We start from the raw sequence: 17527 nt of genomic DNA on the forward strand, positions 1-17527 counted from the left end.
TATAGTTTCTTTATTCAACTTTTGTTTGGAGGATCTGTCCAATGGTGAGAGAGGTGTGTTGAAGTCACCCATAATTATTGTGTTGTGGTCTATTTGATTTTTGAACTTGAGGAGAATTTGTTTTATGAATGTTGCAGCACCATTATTTGGTGCATAAATATTGATAATTGTTATATCTTGTTGGTGAATGGTTCCTTTTAACAGTATATAATGTCCTTCTTTATCCCTTTTGATTAACTTAGTCTTGAAGTCGATTTTATTCGATATGAGGATGGCCACACCTGCTTGCTTACGAGGACCATGTGCGTGGTATATTTTTTCCCATCCTTTCACCTTCAGCCTGTGTATATCTTTTCCAATCAGATGTGTCTCCTGGAGGCAGCATATTGTTGGATTTGTTTTTTTAATCCATGATACCAGCCTATGTCGCTTTATTGGAGAGTTTAAGCCATTAACATTCAGAGTTACTATTGATATATGGTTTGTACTTCCATCCATGTTTGATTATTTATCCTTTTTTTAAAAAAAATTTAGTTTGTTTCTCCATGATTATCTTTCCCCTCACCCTCTGTCTTTACCGAGGCACTTCCCACTGATGGTTTTGGTTATTGTTTTTCATTTCTTCCTCGTGTAGTGTTTTGCTCAAAATGCTTTGCAAAGCTGGTTTTCTGGCTGCAAATTCTTTTAACTTTTGTTTATCATGAAAGATTTTTATTTTGTTGTCATACCTGAAGCTTAATTTTGCTGGATACACAATTCTTGGTTGGCATCCATTGTCTTTCAGTGTTTGAAATACATTGTTCCATGACCTTCTTGCTTTCAGTGTCTGTGATAAAAAATCCGTTGTTAACCTTATTGGTTTACCCCTGAATGTAATCTGTCTCCTTTCTCTTGTAGCTTTTAATATTTTCTCTTTGTTCTGTATATTGGATATCTTCATAACAATGTGTCTTGGCGTTGGTCTACTGTGATTTTGTGTGCTCAGTGTCCTGTATGCATCTTCAATTTGTATATCTGTTTCCTTTTTTATTTCTGGAAAGTTTTCTGTAATTATTTCATTCAGTAGGTTACTCATTCCCTTGGTTTGAACCTCTGTACCTTCTTCTATCCCGATGACTTATAATTTTGTTTTTTTTATGTTATCCCATAACTCTTGGATGTTTTTCTCGTGATTTTTTACCAGCCTTTCTGAATTGGCTAGACTCTTTTCAAGATGATATATTTTGTCTTCATTATGTGATGTTCTGGCTTCTCTTTGCTCCACTCTGTTAGTGATACTCTCAATTGAGTTTTTAATTTGGTTTATCGTTTCCTTCATTTCTAGAATTATTGTTTGATTATTTTTATAATCTGTATCTCCTGATAAAGATGCTTAACTTCTTCTTTTATCTGTTTATGTAATTCATTCTCAATGTGTTCTTTCACTGCTTGAATTTGCTGTCTTGTATCCTCTTTAAGGTTCCATTAAATCTGTCAAAGGTGTTCCTTGAGTTCTTTATATGACCATTTTTCTGATGACTCTAGGTCCTCCTGAATATTTAGGCTGTCCTGCATTGTTTGTACTCCTTTTCTTCCTTGCTTTTTGAAGCTGCTCATGTTATTTCTTGTTCTGTTTGACTGATGAGTTACTGTTTACTCCTATAAATTTATTTGATGCTTGGGAGGAAAGGTATTAGAAGGGAAGGGAAGAAGTCACTAAAGAGAATGAGAGTAAGCAGGTAGAATTCAAGGAAGGGGGTTAAGATAATTGAAAAGAAATGAAAAGACAAAAGAAGAAAAAATAGGAAATAAAAAAGAAAAAAATGTTTTTTTTAAATAATAAAAAAATTAAAATTAAAATTAGAAGAAAAAAAATTTAAAAAAAATTGTAAAAAAAATTTAGAAAAACAACAAGAAAGAAAAATGAAAATGAAAGAAAAACCCAAATCAAAAAAAGAGAAAAGAAAAAAAAAGAACTAATAAATGCAGTCTTAGAGTTTGATTAACTTCTCTTCCAGTAGGTGGCGCTGTGCCCACCAGGCCAAGTTTCTCCTGTCAATACGCGGGAACCAATCACTGTGCAGCAGCTCCTCCCAGACTGGGCCAGTCTCCAATCCTGAGTGCCTAGGGCCTCCTCTTGTATCTAGTCACTTCCCACTTTTCCTTTAGCCAGGCCCCTCTCACGGGTGCCGCTCACCACAATACTGGCTACACGCCAGGTCTGCTGCTCCTGGGAGCCCTGTTTTCATGAATGAGTGGGCACACTCTTCCAGTTTGCCATTCCCTCAGACCCTAAGTTTGTAGAGCTTGGGGCTGAGAATCCTCAGCGAATTTTACTTGCCCTCCGGTAGCCACGCCCCCGGTAGCTGGTGTAAGAGACCTCAGCTGTCAGCCCTGGTGGGAGCGGTCCCGCGCCACCTCTGATTCCCTCGGTCTGGCTATTGCGCTCACGGGAGAGCTGGGAGAGGCCCTTACGGGAGAGCTGGGAGGGGCCCTTAAAGTTTCCCCGATGTGTGGAGAGGGAAGGCTAGGGAATTACACACCTGTAGCCGCAGGTTTCAATGAAGTTGTCTCCTCCGCCTCAGTCTGATGACATCAGTTCTCTGCCATGGTGGTGTCTCTTGCAAATGGCGACAGTTCATTTCCCTTTCCTGGGCGTCCAATGCAACGGGTGGGTCCTTACTGTCTCTCCCAAGCCCCGTTTCAAACCTGTGGCCACTACCTATGAAGGCTCGGTAGGCATTTTCCTCCGTAGGATCAGAAGGGCTGACCAGTTGTTTCAGCCGGATAGATTAGTGCTGAGTCACAGCTGTTTGTCTGCGGGAAGCAGGCGAACGGGAGCTTGAATTCAGCCGATCCGGGCTCAGTGTGTGTTCTGAGAGGCCCAGACTGTTCGCCCCAGATCCACGTCAGCTCAGCATTGCCTAGTGATCCTGAGCAAACAGATTTAGGTTATTTACGACTCCCTATGCCTGCACAGCTGAAGAGGTCAGGGACTTGATCTCTCTGCGCCCACCGCCATGTTGGAATCTCCTCAAATTTCTATAAAGTTTAAAATCTATAATCCCAGCCACTCTGGAGGCTGAGGCAGGAAGGTCCCAAGTTCAAGGCCAGCCTGGGTAACTTAGCAAGACCCTTAACTTGTGGACACACCCCCCAGGGCCAGCTCGGGAACCGCATTGCCCATCTGAGGAAAGACGTTCTAGGTATTGGAATCACATCGAGTATAGATTTCCCGTCGCAGACTCCGCTCTTTAGGCAAGGATCCTGCCCGCAACACGTGCTCACGCCCTCACCAAGCGTAGGTGCCTCCACTAACCTTCTTTTTTATAATGTAAAAGCTACACAACTAAAGATCTAACAAAAACAGCAGCAATACTTACCCATACTATTATCAAGCATTCCTACTAGTACTACCGCTCAATCCTTTGATTTACCTTCCTCATCTTGCCCATAATAGATTGCTAGATTGCATGCTATGCAATCTTTAAACTTCTTATTCTTTTCCAGGACAGTCATCTTGAATTGTTCACACAGAACATTTTAATAAAGGCTTGAGATATGAATCTTGTTGCTTTTATTATTTTTTCACAATGTCTGGGAAATTCAAATACCATTTCCAGAGAAAAACAGTTGGTACAAGAAAGGCTTAACATGCTTCCCAGGTAGTCAGCAAATGACTGTGATTATATCTCTATGCTAACTAGCAGTTGAATGTAATAAAAATAAAAGTAAGACTCATTATATTCTTGAATTTCAATACATTCTTAGGCAACATTTCTTTTTATAATACCCCAGATCCATTTAAACATGGATATATGTGCTTCCAATTTCCTGTATTTCATTATACCATAATATGATATATATATATATCATATTATGGTATATATATATATATATATATATATATATATATATATATATATACATTTTCTTTGTAGATTGTTTGAAAGGTGTTCAATTTTGCAAAATGTCATGGCTTTTAATTAATCTATTTAATTTAAATATATAATCAGGTTTGAGAGTACACAATCTGGTAAATATTGCAGAAAATTTTGAGGATAGTTCTAATAAATTGTCAGTCATAGAAGTAAGCCAATCCCCCCCAAAAAAACAAATGCCAAATGTTTTCTCTGATATGAAGATCCATAATGGAGAAGGGAAGGGGAGAGCATGGGAGGAATGTAGAAACTTTAGATAGGGCAAAGGGGAGAGAGGGGAAGGGGGGTGTGTGGGGGTAGGAAAGTTGGTGGAATGAGATGAACATCATTACCCTAAGTACATGAATGAAGACACATATGCTGTGACTCTACTTTGTGCACAACCAAAGACATGAAGAATTGTGCTCTATATGTGCACTATGAATTGAAATTCATTCTGCTGTTATACATAACAAATTAGAATAAATAAGTTAAGAAAAAAGAGGGAAGGAAAGAGAGAATAAAAAAACAAATCACACTGATATTTACATCACTATTATAGTATTCAACCACCAGTGCATTTTATAGGTTATTTTTAAGTTCTTACTTAGTAGTAGTTTCTTACCAACTTAGAAAAATCTTTGCCCAATAATTTTGACTATATATTTTAATAAGTGCTGTGCTTGATTAGATATAGAATCTCATATGCTTCTTTATTCAAAAGTGTCACTCTGTCCATCTACAATACTGATGACTTCAAAAAGAACTACACCTCAAGAAATCATGTTTTGCTTGCTGAAGAGAAACTTGAATGCTGTTTCCTTTTGTCATGAAAAAAAAATGGAACCTATGTTCTTCAGAATGATTGGCAAGACATATAAGCTAGTATTTATAAATTGCATTCAGTAGAAAAAAATATGATAAAATCTTCTGAAATGCACTGGGTTAGTAGAGACTTGAAAATCTGGACAGGAATATGTTTCCTGTTTATTTATTTTTTAAAAAGTCAGTCATATATGGATTCTAATGCTGCTTCTACAATAAAACCTTCCATAATTTCTCACTTTACTGTTCGCTATTTATCACACTAGCTTGTTTACTTTGGAAAATATTTCAGTGGTTTATATCATCTTATTTATTTATATATTTCCCTATTTCTCACACTATAAATTCTGTGCATCAGCAAGATCTTGTTTTTGTTTCTCATTATTGCATCTTGATCAACAATAATAGGATGGGTAGACAGTAAGAAAACATCTATAGATGAATGAATGAGTGAATGCTCTGATATTTTTTCCTTTATTTTCTCATTTCTTATTGAAATTGCATAACTAAATGAAAAACATAGTAAACACTGACTTTGCAACTTTATTTTCACTTGTGTTTCATTGTTCAAATACATAGCGTAAACTTTTCAGATACTAGAATTTGAAAAACTAACCCGTATTTTCTCCAGAATAATTTCTTATAAGTAAAATCTATTTAAAACAATGGATTGTGAAATATGTAGAATATTAACATCATTTAAGAAAATATACCCTTAAGAAAAATATACCCTAAATGTTCACTTATTTTTATGTATTTAGGATTGATGAGATCAAGTGGATTTATTTTTTCTTTAGGTAATTAGAACAATTTAAAAATATCTTAAACAAGAACCAAAAAAATGAATCATTATATTTTCATAGGATAATTTTAACCATGAAATTGTTTATTATGAAAACTTTCTTAACAGATACATTTGGTAAGTTTCCATTTGCTTGTGAATTCTTAGAATAGCGAAAATTTATATATTCCTAATTTTGATATCTGTAATCATGAAAACTGTAATTAAATGTGGCATTCTTATATTTAATTGTCAAGGTTTATCCATGAGTAGGTCTTATGAAGAGTCAAAGTGGGCAGCTAAATATGTCTTAATAGTTGAAAGAATTGGAAAATTATTTTTACTTAAAATATGTCTCTCATTACCTTTCCCTGTGCCTGAGAATTTTATCTTTAGAAATCTCTCTTGGGCTTTAACTTTAGTTTTCAATTGGTGCTTGGAAGTATGACTCTTGTATCTTTCACAAAGGTTCTTACAGAGCTCTGGTTTGAGCCTCAGAGTGGATACTGCCTTCTAGAGTCAAATAACTATTTTCCATGATAGGAAAGTATTTACTTTTATGAAATTATGATACCTACGGAGTGAAGCTTATTCTTTTCACCATCAAGATCAACTAAATCATCCCTAAAATTACTAGAAAGTAACATTGAAGTCAGATGGCACTCAGAAGCCCTTATAGGTAGGGGGCAGGAGGTTGGGGTACAGAATTACAGATCAGAAGAAAAGTTTTGAGTAGGAAGGGAATACACAGAATAAAGTCTTCTAACATTTAATGTAAGATAATATCCAATCAAACATTTCAACTCACTAAGGGAACTGAGGATCTGAGAAAATCTGATTTGCTTGGAGAAACACAGTTCTAGAAATTACTTCCACATTTTCTAATAATTGTCTCTGCTCTCTTTCTACTATGTAAAGTTGCCTCTTGAGAGGGAAAAAATACAGCTTGTGTTTAATTATTCTCTGAAATGATCTTGTTTCTATTTTGTCTTTGTTGTTATTTTGTTTTTGTTGGTGGTAGTGTTAGTAAAACTCATTATTATGAATGTGTTACTCATCCGCTACATATTGAATTTGTTAAGCAAACAGAATAAAGAATCAAATAAAACCTCATTTCATTATTTAAACTTTATTTTCCTATAGCCCAGTTTTAATTTTTGAATGATAAACATAAAATACTCCATCTCTAATCTTTCCCATTTTCCCTTTTTCTTTTATTTTACACTGATTGTTATTGCTTTTTAGCATTAACATACATATTATTTATTTTATGTTTTGTCCATTCCCTGAACCCCTCATCAGTTGCTTTATGAGGGCACAGATTTTTATTGGTTGCATTTATAGCAATATTCCCAGTGTCTCCAACATTTTGGCATATATTAAATATCTAATATTATTTTCTGAGAAAATGGAAGAAATTTGAGATAAGATAAGCAAACCTTTATTGTAGAAAAATATTAATAGTATTACTACCACCACTAATAAATATAATTTCTAATGACAGATATAATAAATGTATAGGTAAGTGCACATGTTTTAAGCAGGCAGTGACAAATGACTCACAGGAATCCTGTAGAACACAATTACATAAAAATAGCAAATAACATTGTTTAGTGGCCTGCGTTTTACAATCCAGATGTCCTTCTTAAGGTAGTGCTTTTTCATATTTTCTGAAGCTACACTGAAAATCACTGCAAGGCTTATGAGATTTATTTCTCTACTTCCTCTTCCTTTTCTTTTAAAAATTCCCTCATGAATAAAGACAAAAATATAAAGAAATTGACTTCAAACTTCATGTATTATTCAGTCCTCTTTGGTGTATATGTAGTATCCAGATACTCTTTAATTAGCTTCCTTGGGCAGAAAAAATCTGGTTTTGAATGTTAAAAAATAACAGGATCTAGAGATCAATTCAAGGTAAATATAGTGACAGATTACCTAGTGAAAGAAGACAATACTTGGGATTTTTTTCAATTTTAAAAGAATTATTATTTAAATGTAAGATAAAAATCTATCCACAACCCTGTTGTGACATAAACATAATAATTTTTCTCCATCTCTTGAGAAAATGAGATAAACTACTGATTTTTTGAAATAATATAATCACCAAGCTCACCATCAATATTTTTACCTAGAGATAATGAGAAAATTTACTGTGTATTACAGGAATATCTAACCCTGCTGCCTATTTTCCAAACTAACTAGAGAAAACTTTAGCCTGACTGTGCAACAGTGTCTGTTTTGAATTTGGTTGACTATTTTACATCATAGTTTGCCTTAATCCAACATGAGGCATTTTCAATTTATTGAGACTAGATGTGATTTAAGCTTTCATAATATATAAAGAATAAGTCTTAAAGTAGTTTTATTGAAATGTGTTAACATAATCTTATATATTAAAAATGGAAAGTTGTATTATAAAGACATATATTACAAACCTATAACCAACATCATACTGAATGTAGAAAAACAAGGTTTTTCTTAAAATCAGGATTGAGACAAGGATGTCCACTCTCATTGCTTCTATTCAATATAGTTCTTGAAACTCTATCCAGGGCAATCAGGCAAGAAAGAAATCAAGGGGATACTAATAGGGAAAGAAGAAGTTGAACTAACTCTGTTTGCTGATTATATGATCCTATATTTAGAAGACACAAGACTTGTAGATTTGATAATAAATTACTTTAGCAAAGTAGCAAGATACAAGATCAACACTCATAAATCAATAATTTTTCTATGCTCTGACAAAGATTCAGGTGAGAAAGAAAGTAGGAAAACTATCCCTATGAAAATAAACTCAAAAATATATACATGAGAATTAATCTAACCAAGCAGTGAAAGATCTCTACCATGACAACAATAGAACACTGAAGAAAGAAACTGAAGAGGACCTCAAAAGACAGAAAGATATCTCATCCTCTAGAATAGGCAGAATTTGTACTGTCAAAATATCCAATAGTACTAAAAGCAGTATACACATTGAATGCAATCTCCATCAAAATGCCAATGACATTTTCCAAAAAACTAGAAATAACAGCCCTAAAATTCATTTGGAAGAAAAAGAGACTCAGAATAGCCAAAACAATTCTAAAAAGTGATGCAGGAGACATTATAATATCTGATGTGATCTCATTATACTACAGAGCTAGAGTGACAAAAACATCATGATATTGGCATAAAATAGACATGAAGACCAATGGAATAGAAGACATAGAAACTAACCAAAATTTTTACAGCCATTGGATAATTGACAAAGGTGCCAAAAACATACATTGGAGAGCCTTTTTATAAAGGTGCTGGGAAAACTAGTTATCCATATGTAGAAAAGGCATTTAGATCCCTATCTTTAACCCTGTAAAAAAGCCAAATCAAAATGGATCAGACTTAGAAATAAGACTCAGAAACCTTGCAACTTCTAGAAGTAAACATAGGATCAATACGCCACCATATAGGTACAGGTACCCATTTTCTCAAAAAGACACCTAAAAGGCAATAATGTTTTGAACAACCAACAATAAAATAAAATAAAAAAAATTATTAAGGACATTAAATGAAATATGAATTGATAAATATATATTCAACATATTTTAATTGTAATAATATTAGCAGACAAATAAAATTAGCATTGTGAAAAATAACCAACTAATGTTGAAATAAAGAGAATTTAATTATTTTTAAAATTAAAAAAAAACCAGAAATCAATAAGTAGAATGCCATTAAATTAAAAAGCTTCTGCAGAGCAAATGAAATGATTATGAGAGTGAAAAGAGATCCTATAAAATGGAAGAAAATATTTGTCATCCATTGCTTTGAAAGGGAATTAATATCCAGAATATATAAAGAACTCAAAAACTCAATATCAAAAGAAAAAAATAATAAATAAACACATATCCCAGTCAATAAATGGGCAAAAAATATAAGCATAAACTTCTAAAAAGAAAAAAATGTGAAAGGCCAAAAATTTGTATGACATCGATAGCAATTATGGGAATGCAAATCGAAACTACACTAAGATTTCATTTCACTCCAGTCAAAATGGCAATGAAAAAGAACAGAAAAATAATAAATGCTGGTGAGAATGTGGGACAAATAAGATACAATCTTACATTGTTGGTGGGACTATAGATTAGTAGTACAACCACTCTGGAAAGCAGTATTGAAATTCTTCCAAATAGTAGGAATGGAACCACCATGAGACTCAGTTATCCTCCTTGGCATTTACCTAAATCATCTAAAATCAGCATACTATAGTGTTGCAGCCACTTCAATGTTTATAGAAGCACAATTCATACTTTATCATGGAACTAACTCAGGTGCCCATTAATAGATGAAAGGATTAAGAAAATGGAGTTTTATTCCACCATAAAGAAGAATAAAATAATGGCATTTGCCAGTAAATGGATGGAAATGGAGAAAATCATGCTAATTGAAATAACCCAGACTCAGAAAATCAAGGATCGAATGTTTTCTCTCATGTGTGGAAAATAGAGCAAAATTAGAAAAAGAAGGTGATTGGGGAGAGGTTCAGATATCATAAATAAAAGAAAGATCTGTGAAGTAGAAAAAGGAGAATGAGAGTAAGAGAGGAATAAAAGAAAACAGTAAGAAATATGGAATGAATTCAACAAAAAATATGTTATATTCATAGTTAAATGAATTATGTATATGTAGAAGAAAGGAAGTTCAGTAGACTACAAAAGAGAAAATGGGGTGAGTGAGGAAGGTCGACAATGAGGTTAATGGTGGCTAATATAAAATTTCTTGCTTGTATAATTTTGTCAAAATAAAACCAAATACTTTGTAGATTTATAATGCTCTAATAAAAAAATGAAAAGTTGAGGTGGATAAATCCATCTTTTATCATGAGCTAGACATTTAAGACTAAAATCTTAATAGAAGTTAGCCCATCTTCTATGTCCTGAGTATTATGGTGCATAATTATGATAGCAATATTGAAAAACATACTGTTTATAAGGGAAAAGCAGTTAAGGTGGCATGTTATTTTACATGATATATAAAAAATAAAGCTTCAAAACATAGTCATAGAATACACTAAAAAAATGTATGTTCATTATCTTGAAGCAGGAGGGCATTTATTGTGGAGATAAATGGCATAGATATAAAAGCCTATATTACTAAGCAATCAATTTTATAGTAAGCTTCTATCACTAATATGTTTTAAAATTATATTGTTTTTCTTTAAGTTAGCATCAAATTTTACAACTCAAAAATAGAGAAGAAAGGTATTTGTCAAAATTTAATGCAGTAAAATACAGTATTTTGACTTCACTTGATAAAATGATGATTGTTATGATTTAGATATGAGGTGTGCCACAAAAACTCCTGTGTTAAATAATACAAGAAAGTTTAGAGTGAGATGATTGGGCTATGAGGACCTTTGCCTAATTAGTGTATTAATACACTGGTAGGTATTAACCATAGGCAAGTAGGGTGTGGCTGGAGGAAAGCCTAAGAAGTGTGCCTTTGGAGTTCATATTTTGTCATGGTGAGAACAGCTGTCTCTCTGCTTCCTAAATGTCATGTACTGAGCTACCTTCCTCCTCCACACCCTTCCACCCTGATGCTCTGCCTTACCTCATGCCCAGAGCCAAGGAATAGACTGTCAAAGGACTGAGACTTCTGCAACCATGAACCCCAAATAAAATTTTCCTCCTCTAAAATTGTGCTTGTCATGTCTTCTGCTTATAGCAGCAAAATAGCTGTCTAATACAATGATGATGAAAAAAGATGTAAGTGATAAAAAATTATTTTCCTTTTTCTTTCCATCCTCTTTCTGTGTCCCTATCCCACCCCTCCTTTGTTCTCCATCAAATACCTGAAACAAGTTTATTTCATACAAATTATATATTATAAATCTTCTTGATAATAATGTGATAAATATGAATGAGACAAAATGCCTGACATTGAAAAGCTTGTGGTATATATTTGTGGAAATTTGCAAATATCAAGATGTCATTCCTCTCTGTTTAAATACAAAACAAAACAAAACAAAATAACAACAACAACAACAACAACAAAAAAAAAAACATAGGATTCTATTTATAAAGAAATGGCTGGAGATGGCACTAGAGCAGATTATGCTTAGTGAAGCTAGCCAAACCCTAAAAAACAAATACCAAATGTCTTCTTTGATATAATGAGAACAACTAAGAACAGAGCAGGGAGGAAGAGCAGGAAGAAAAGATCAACATTAAACAGATACATTAGGTGGGAGGGAAAGGGAGAGAAAAGCGAAATTGCATGGTAATGGAGGGAGACCCTCATTGTTATACAAAATTACACATAAGAGGTTGTGAGGGGAATGGGAAAATAAACAAGGAGAGAAATGAATTACAGTAGATGGGGTAGAGAGAGAAGATGGGAGGGGAGGGGAGGGGGGATAGTAGAGGATAGGAAAGGTAGCAGAATACAACAGTTACTAATAGGGCATTATGTAAAACTGTGGATGTGTAACCGATGTGATTCTGCAAGCTGTATATGGGGTAAAATTGGGAGTTCATAACCAACTTGAATCTAATGTATGAAATATGATATGTCAAGAGTTTTGTAATGTTTTGAACAACCAATAAAAAAAAGAAAAAAAAAAGAAAGAAATGGCTGGAGTAGATGTCCTTATTCTTTTATATTGTAGTTACTACAACATTTGCCACATGGGAATTGCTAAAAATAATTTTACTGAGTTAATATAGTGAACTTTCTAAGAAGGAATTTCCTATACTAATATATTCTTCTTAGCATTAATGTGCCATAGACACTATAAATCTGTTCATGATTGGAAGGAGATATGTAAATGTCTGTTGATATTTAAAATCTTATGTGTGTGTTATGGAATAGTCAAATATCTCTTCTCTCTTCCTTTATATGTGTAGGTATCTCTGTGCTGACAACACATATATTCAGTGGTGGCACAATTACAACTCAGAGGAGAAAATGAAGGAATAAATAATCAATATAGTTATTTAGTGTCGAAGCATCAAGCACTGAAGGATGATAAAGAGGTGATTTATCGTAGGGTTTCAAAACATGAGATTTTCAGAGAGAAAAAGTGGTTGTTGAACCAAGCACAGACCAACTGACAATGGCATGCTATTTTCTCTATTTCTCTAGACTACAGGCTCCATGAAAGGAAAAGTTTATCTATCTACATCTCTGCTGCATCTCCAGCACATAGAAAAATACTGAGTATACATCAGACAATATGCCTTATGTAAATGAATAATTTCCAAAATGTTAAAGTCCTAAGACCTGTGGAAAAGTACATATTGCTTTCTGCAGCTTGTTTCAGAGCTTGCCTCAGTGTGGTTTTATTTCAAAGCCCAGAGTAGATTAAGTTCTCTGTTAAGTGCAGTAATAACTCCCTATAATTGTTTTACATTGCAGTTACCATATTACCACATTTGCTAATTGCTAAGTAATTTCTATTATTTTGCTTTCTGTTTTCTGTAAGCTGTAAGGTCCATGAGGACAGAACACATCTGTTTAGTTCATTACTTTCTTCTACTAAATAAAATATTCCATGAAAAACATTAATAACCAATAATATCTTTTTCTGGAATTAAAGTGCTACATCTCACTATAGGCTAATACAAACAATCAATTTTAATATGGCCTTTCTTAAATACAGATACACTCTGTAAGAAAGGAGAAATGGTGCCAGGTGCAGTGGCAATACCTGTAATCCCAGTGGCTTGGAAGGTTGAGACAGGAGGATCATGATGAGTTCAAAGCCAGCCTCAGCAACTTAGTGAAGCTCCAAGGAACTTAGTGAAAGTTTGTCTCTAAATAAAATATAAAACAGGGCTGATGATGTGGCTCAGTGATTAAGTGCCCCTGGGTTTAATTCCAAGTACCAAAAAAGAAGGGAGAAATTTTAGGTTATTTGTAATCTCGCAATCTACAATTCATAAGGATCACCAGTCTGCAATTAAGTCTGGCCAACTAACTCTAATTTTGGATCTATTTGACTATCAGTCCTTTAAAATTTTTCTCAAATAAAAATCAGTTTTTAAAAAAGTTATTATTTGTTATTAAAATAGAATATAATCATTTTACTTCATTTATGCGAGAAATCATATAAATCATATAAAAGATAAAGGATCTACTCTAAATTCATTTTCAATAAAGCTTTAAACTTTTGGACTAGAATTATATTGCCTTTCAACAGCAGAAAAACATATGAAGAACAAGGTAACCTTTGAGAAAAGAAAAAAGAAATGTCATCTTTATTACCAATAGGGCACAAAAACATGACAGATTTTTTATTAGTTATACTCAAGAAACTGATGACAAAGGTGTTCTGTCAGTGAATGATAATTGTAGAGTTTCCAGCAGTATTTGGAATTACATCATTGCATGTAAGGTGAGAAGTATGCCTTTCATCTCTAAGCTTTTCATTGAGAATTCTCTCTTTTAACCCATGGTCTCCCCAAATGTCCGGCTCATCTCCCCACACAATTGTTTTCTCCATTCACTATGATCCATGTTATTTGCTTCCAGTCCCACAGTCAGTGCTGCTCCATTTCCTAACTTATGAGCTGCTGTCATTAAGCAAAGTGCTCTGATAAATTGAGCCCCACAAATCTGACAGTGTATTTTACTATCCTCTGCATCATATTTTCATTTTAATAGATGTGTGGACAGAACACTTAAAATCTACTCTTAGCAATTTTCACAAATACATTACTTTATTAACTTTAGTTGTGATTTCTACATTAGATCTCTAGAATTTACTCTCCTATGTAACTGAAATCTTGCACCTTTTGACTAACATCTCCCTAAACCCTGTCCCTCCCCACCCCAGCCATTTTATTCTCTCCTTCCTTTTTTAGATACCACATTTAAGTGAGATCATGCAGTGTTTGTCCTTCTGTGCCTGACTTGTTTACAACACATAAAACACTCCAGGTTCATCAGTGTTGTATCACTGCAAAAATTAACAAACATAGGTGCTAATACATATTAATTACCTTGATTTAGTCATTCAATTCTAGTCAATTAAAAATAAAAATAAATTTAAAAGTAGACATAGCAACAATCAGGCAAAAATATGAACTTTTTATAGATAGATTAAAAGCATACTAACAAGAGCTGGATTCTTGTCTGCTTTTAAATCTGAGTTCTAGTTGCCTATACTCACTCATATGATGTTTTCTTTTGATTTACTGGAAAAATATCATTCAGTAGTCCCACCTGTTAATCTTTTTGCTCAAAGGAATAAGTGTTTTTTAACTAAAAACATCTTATGCAGTATTATTATAAATAAAAAATATATATACTTGTAGGTAAAATTGTTAGCTCACAACATCATATTTATCACTGATATTGCAACGATAGTGCCAAGCTTGTCAAAACATTCTGGTGAGGATGTAAAGCTGCCACTGTACTACATGGTAAGCAAACAAAGAAAGCCTCAGGTATTCACAGAAAGTCTGAGAAGGGCACTCAGGAGTTATTTCTTGGAACATGCATGTGAATCGTTATTACCTTTACCACTGGATCACTGTTTAGGCCTCCTGGCAAGCAAATTTTGTAGTGTTAGTATTTGAAAAAAAAAAAATAATAATAATAATACAAACTCCCCCTGCTGGCAGAAAGTATCAGCAAAAATTACCTGCTGTATATGCTATTTTTTTTCTCAAGCATTTTGAGAAAGGGGAAAGAAAATGCTAAGAATCAATCAGTATTCCCACGGAAATATAATAATCAGAAACCAATCAGCAAGTTAACTGCTCTGGGGCGGTGAGTGGCTCTCTAATGGCTGATATGTAATGATACATCGTCAGAAAAACAGGCTTGTAGGCAAGTAACCTTCATTTTTCCAAAGGCAATGCACACCATCTATTATACTGTCATGATTCCATAGCTGGAGGCTTAGAGAGCTCTTAACTTGTAAATAGATTTTGGATAATGGTTAACTCCAAATGACTTCATTCTTGAGGCAGATTACAAATAGCAATTTTTTTTAGGAAGGTGTAATGGCAAGACTGGCTAGTTCCCGTGTAATTTTCTACTGTGTAGGATTTTGACCCTTATAAAAATGTTGAAATAGTGCTGTTTGACCCTCCTCTTTCTTACCAGATTTTTGTTGGTGTTGTTAGTGAAACAGCATTTTCTCAAATGCCTAAGGTTTGCATGGACCATCTCATGATTTTCAACATTAACTTTCAGATGCAGTTTTAGCACATACGCATAATTAGGCATCGACTGGACCCACTCTCTTAAGTAATGATATTTAACTGAAACACAAATATTAACCAAAGGTTCTAGAGTAAACTATAATTAGACTTTAGGCATTCATACATATTTGAAAAGATGGAATTATTTAGGAAACTATATCACAGGGACAAAGTACTGAAAACATTTTGCTTCTTTTGCCTGTAAAAGTGAATTGATAGAACTTCATCAGTTATTCTGCAAGATATTATTTCTACCTACATGGTACTACACTTAAACATTTTTTGAGAAACACTGCTTAACAAAATATTTCCTAGAGTTCCCAAAGTACATCAACATATCATCTGGATTTTAAAAATACTCTTTTATTTGGTATAGCCTTTACCAAGCATATATGACTTTAGAATATTTTTTTGAGTGTTAGCTTCTATAACATCCAATGAAACAGTATATGGAAAATACTGGTACAGAAAAAAAGGAAATTGGCTTGTTTTTCCTTTTATTTAAACAAAAATATTTTTCTAATGAACATAGAATATAGTTAGATATACAAACTGTTTTTTTTAATTCTACATTGTTTAATGTCATACATAAAATCATCATGCAATCCTATGTGAAATTATCTTAGGTATTCACAATGACTGTTTCCTTATTTAGCTTTCCACCACAGATATTTTGCAGTACATGGTACCCATATGTGAGCATCATAAGGCAGTCTTTTATCACCTGAAATACTACAGGGATATTAAAGAAGGACCGAGAGAATATTCTGGATTGATGACTCACTCAGATTGCCATAGGTGAGAAGGTACATTGCAATTTGAGGGAAGCCGGGATGACTCACCACAGATCTAGGCTAACACTTGCTGTATAGTGTGTAGCAGAGAAATGGGATTGAGATGAAGAGAGGCAGTGGTCAGAATATAAATTTCTTTGTAAGCAGTTTTAGTTTGGATATAGTATCCCACAACGACTCATGTGTTGAATTGTTTCCAAGACATTGGGGAAGTGATATTATATGAGGGCTGACATTGTGTCAATGGATTTGTCCATCGAGGGATTCATATTTAATGGCATTTTGGGGAGGTGGTAGACACTAGGAGGTGGGCCTAGTTGAAGGAAGTAGGTCATGGGGTCATGTTAGCAAGGGTGCATCTTGTTCCTGGCCCCTTCTTTCTCTGCTTTCTAGCCCCATGAAGTGAGCAACTTTGCTCTGCCATGCCCTTTCATCATGATATACTGCCTCAACCTAAGTGCAGAATGAATGCAATCAGCAGACTGTGGACGGAAACCTCTGAAACTCTGAACCAAAATAAATCTTCCTCCCATAAGCTTTTTTTTCATAGATTTTTTTTTACAATGATGAAAATACACATGCAAATCTGAAAATTTGGCTCTAAAATCTAAATGGCATTTTCATCTTTGAAGAACCCTTATACAGAAGAGATAACAGAAAAAAATATATTTCTGTCCTGCATTTTTTTGTTCTGTAATTTTTAAAGAGTTTTGTTGAATTCCATTAATAATAAATATTCTCATAAATTAGATAATCTATTTTCTTGAATAGAAGAATGTTTATGATAAATGGATACTGCTCTTAAATAAAGAAAATATTAATATCTGGAAATACTTTAGAATGAACACAGAAGAGGTCTTATCTTTTATCTCACTCATTTGTGATTTGCTTTAGAATTTATCAACCAGGTTCACATGAGTTATTTCTTTGCATACTTACTTCACACCGAGCAATTGAAATTCAGAGACTTCAAGTTTTTACATCTCACACTTTAAAAGAGCGGTAGATTCAAACTCTGTCTGTTCAATGCAG

Source organism: Spermophilus citellus (assembly GCF_964194105.1).
Source record: "Spermophilus citellus genome assembly, chromosome: 1".
Classification (NCBI taxonomy): domain Eukaryota; kingdom Metazoa; phylum Chordata; class Mammalia; order Rodentia; family Sciuridae; genus Spermophilus; species Spermophilus citellus.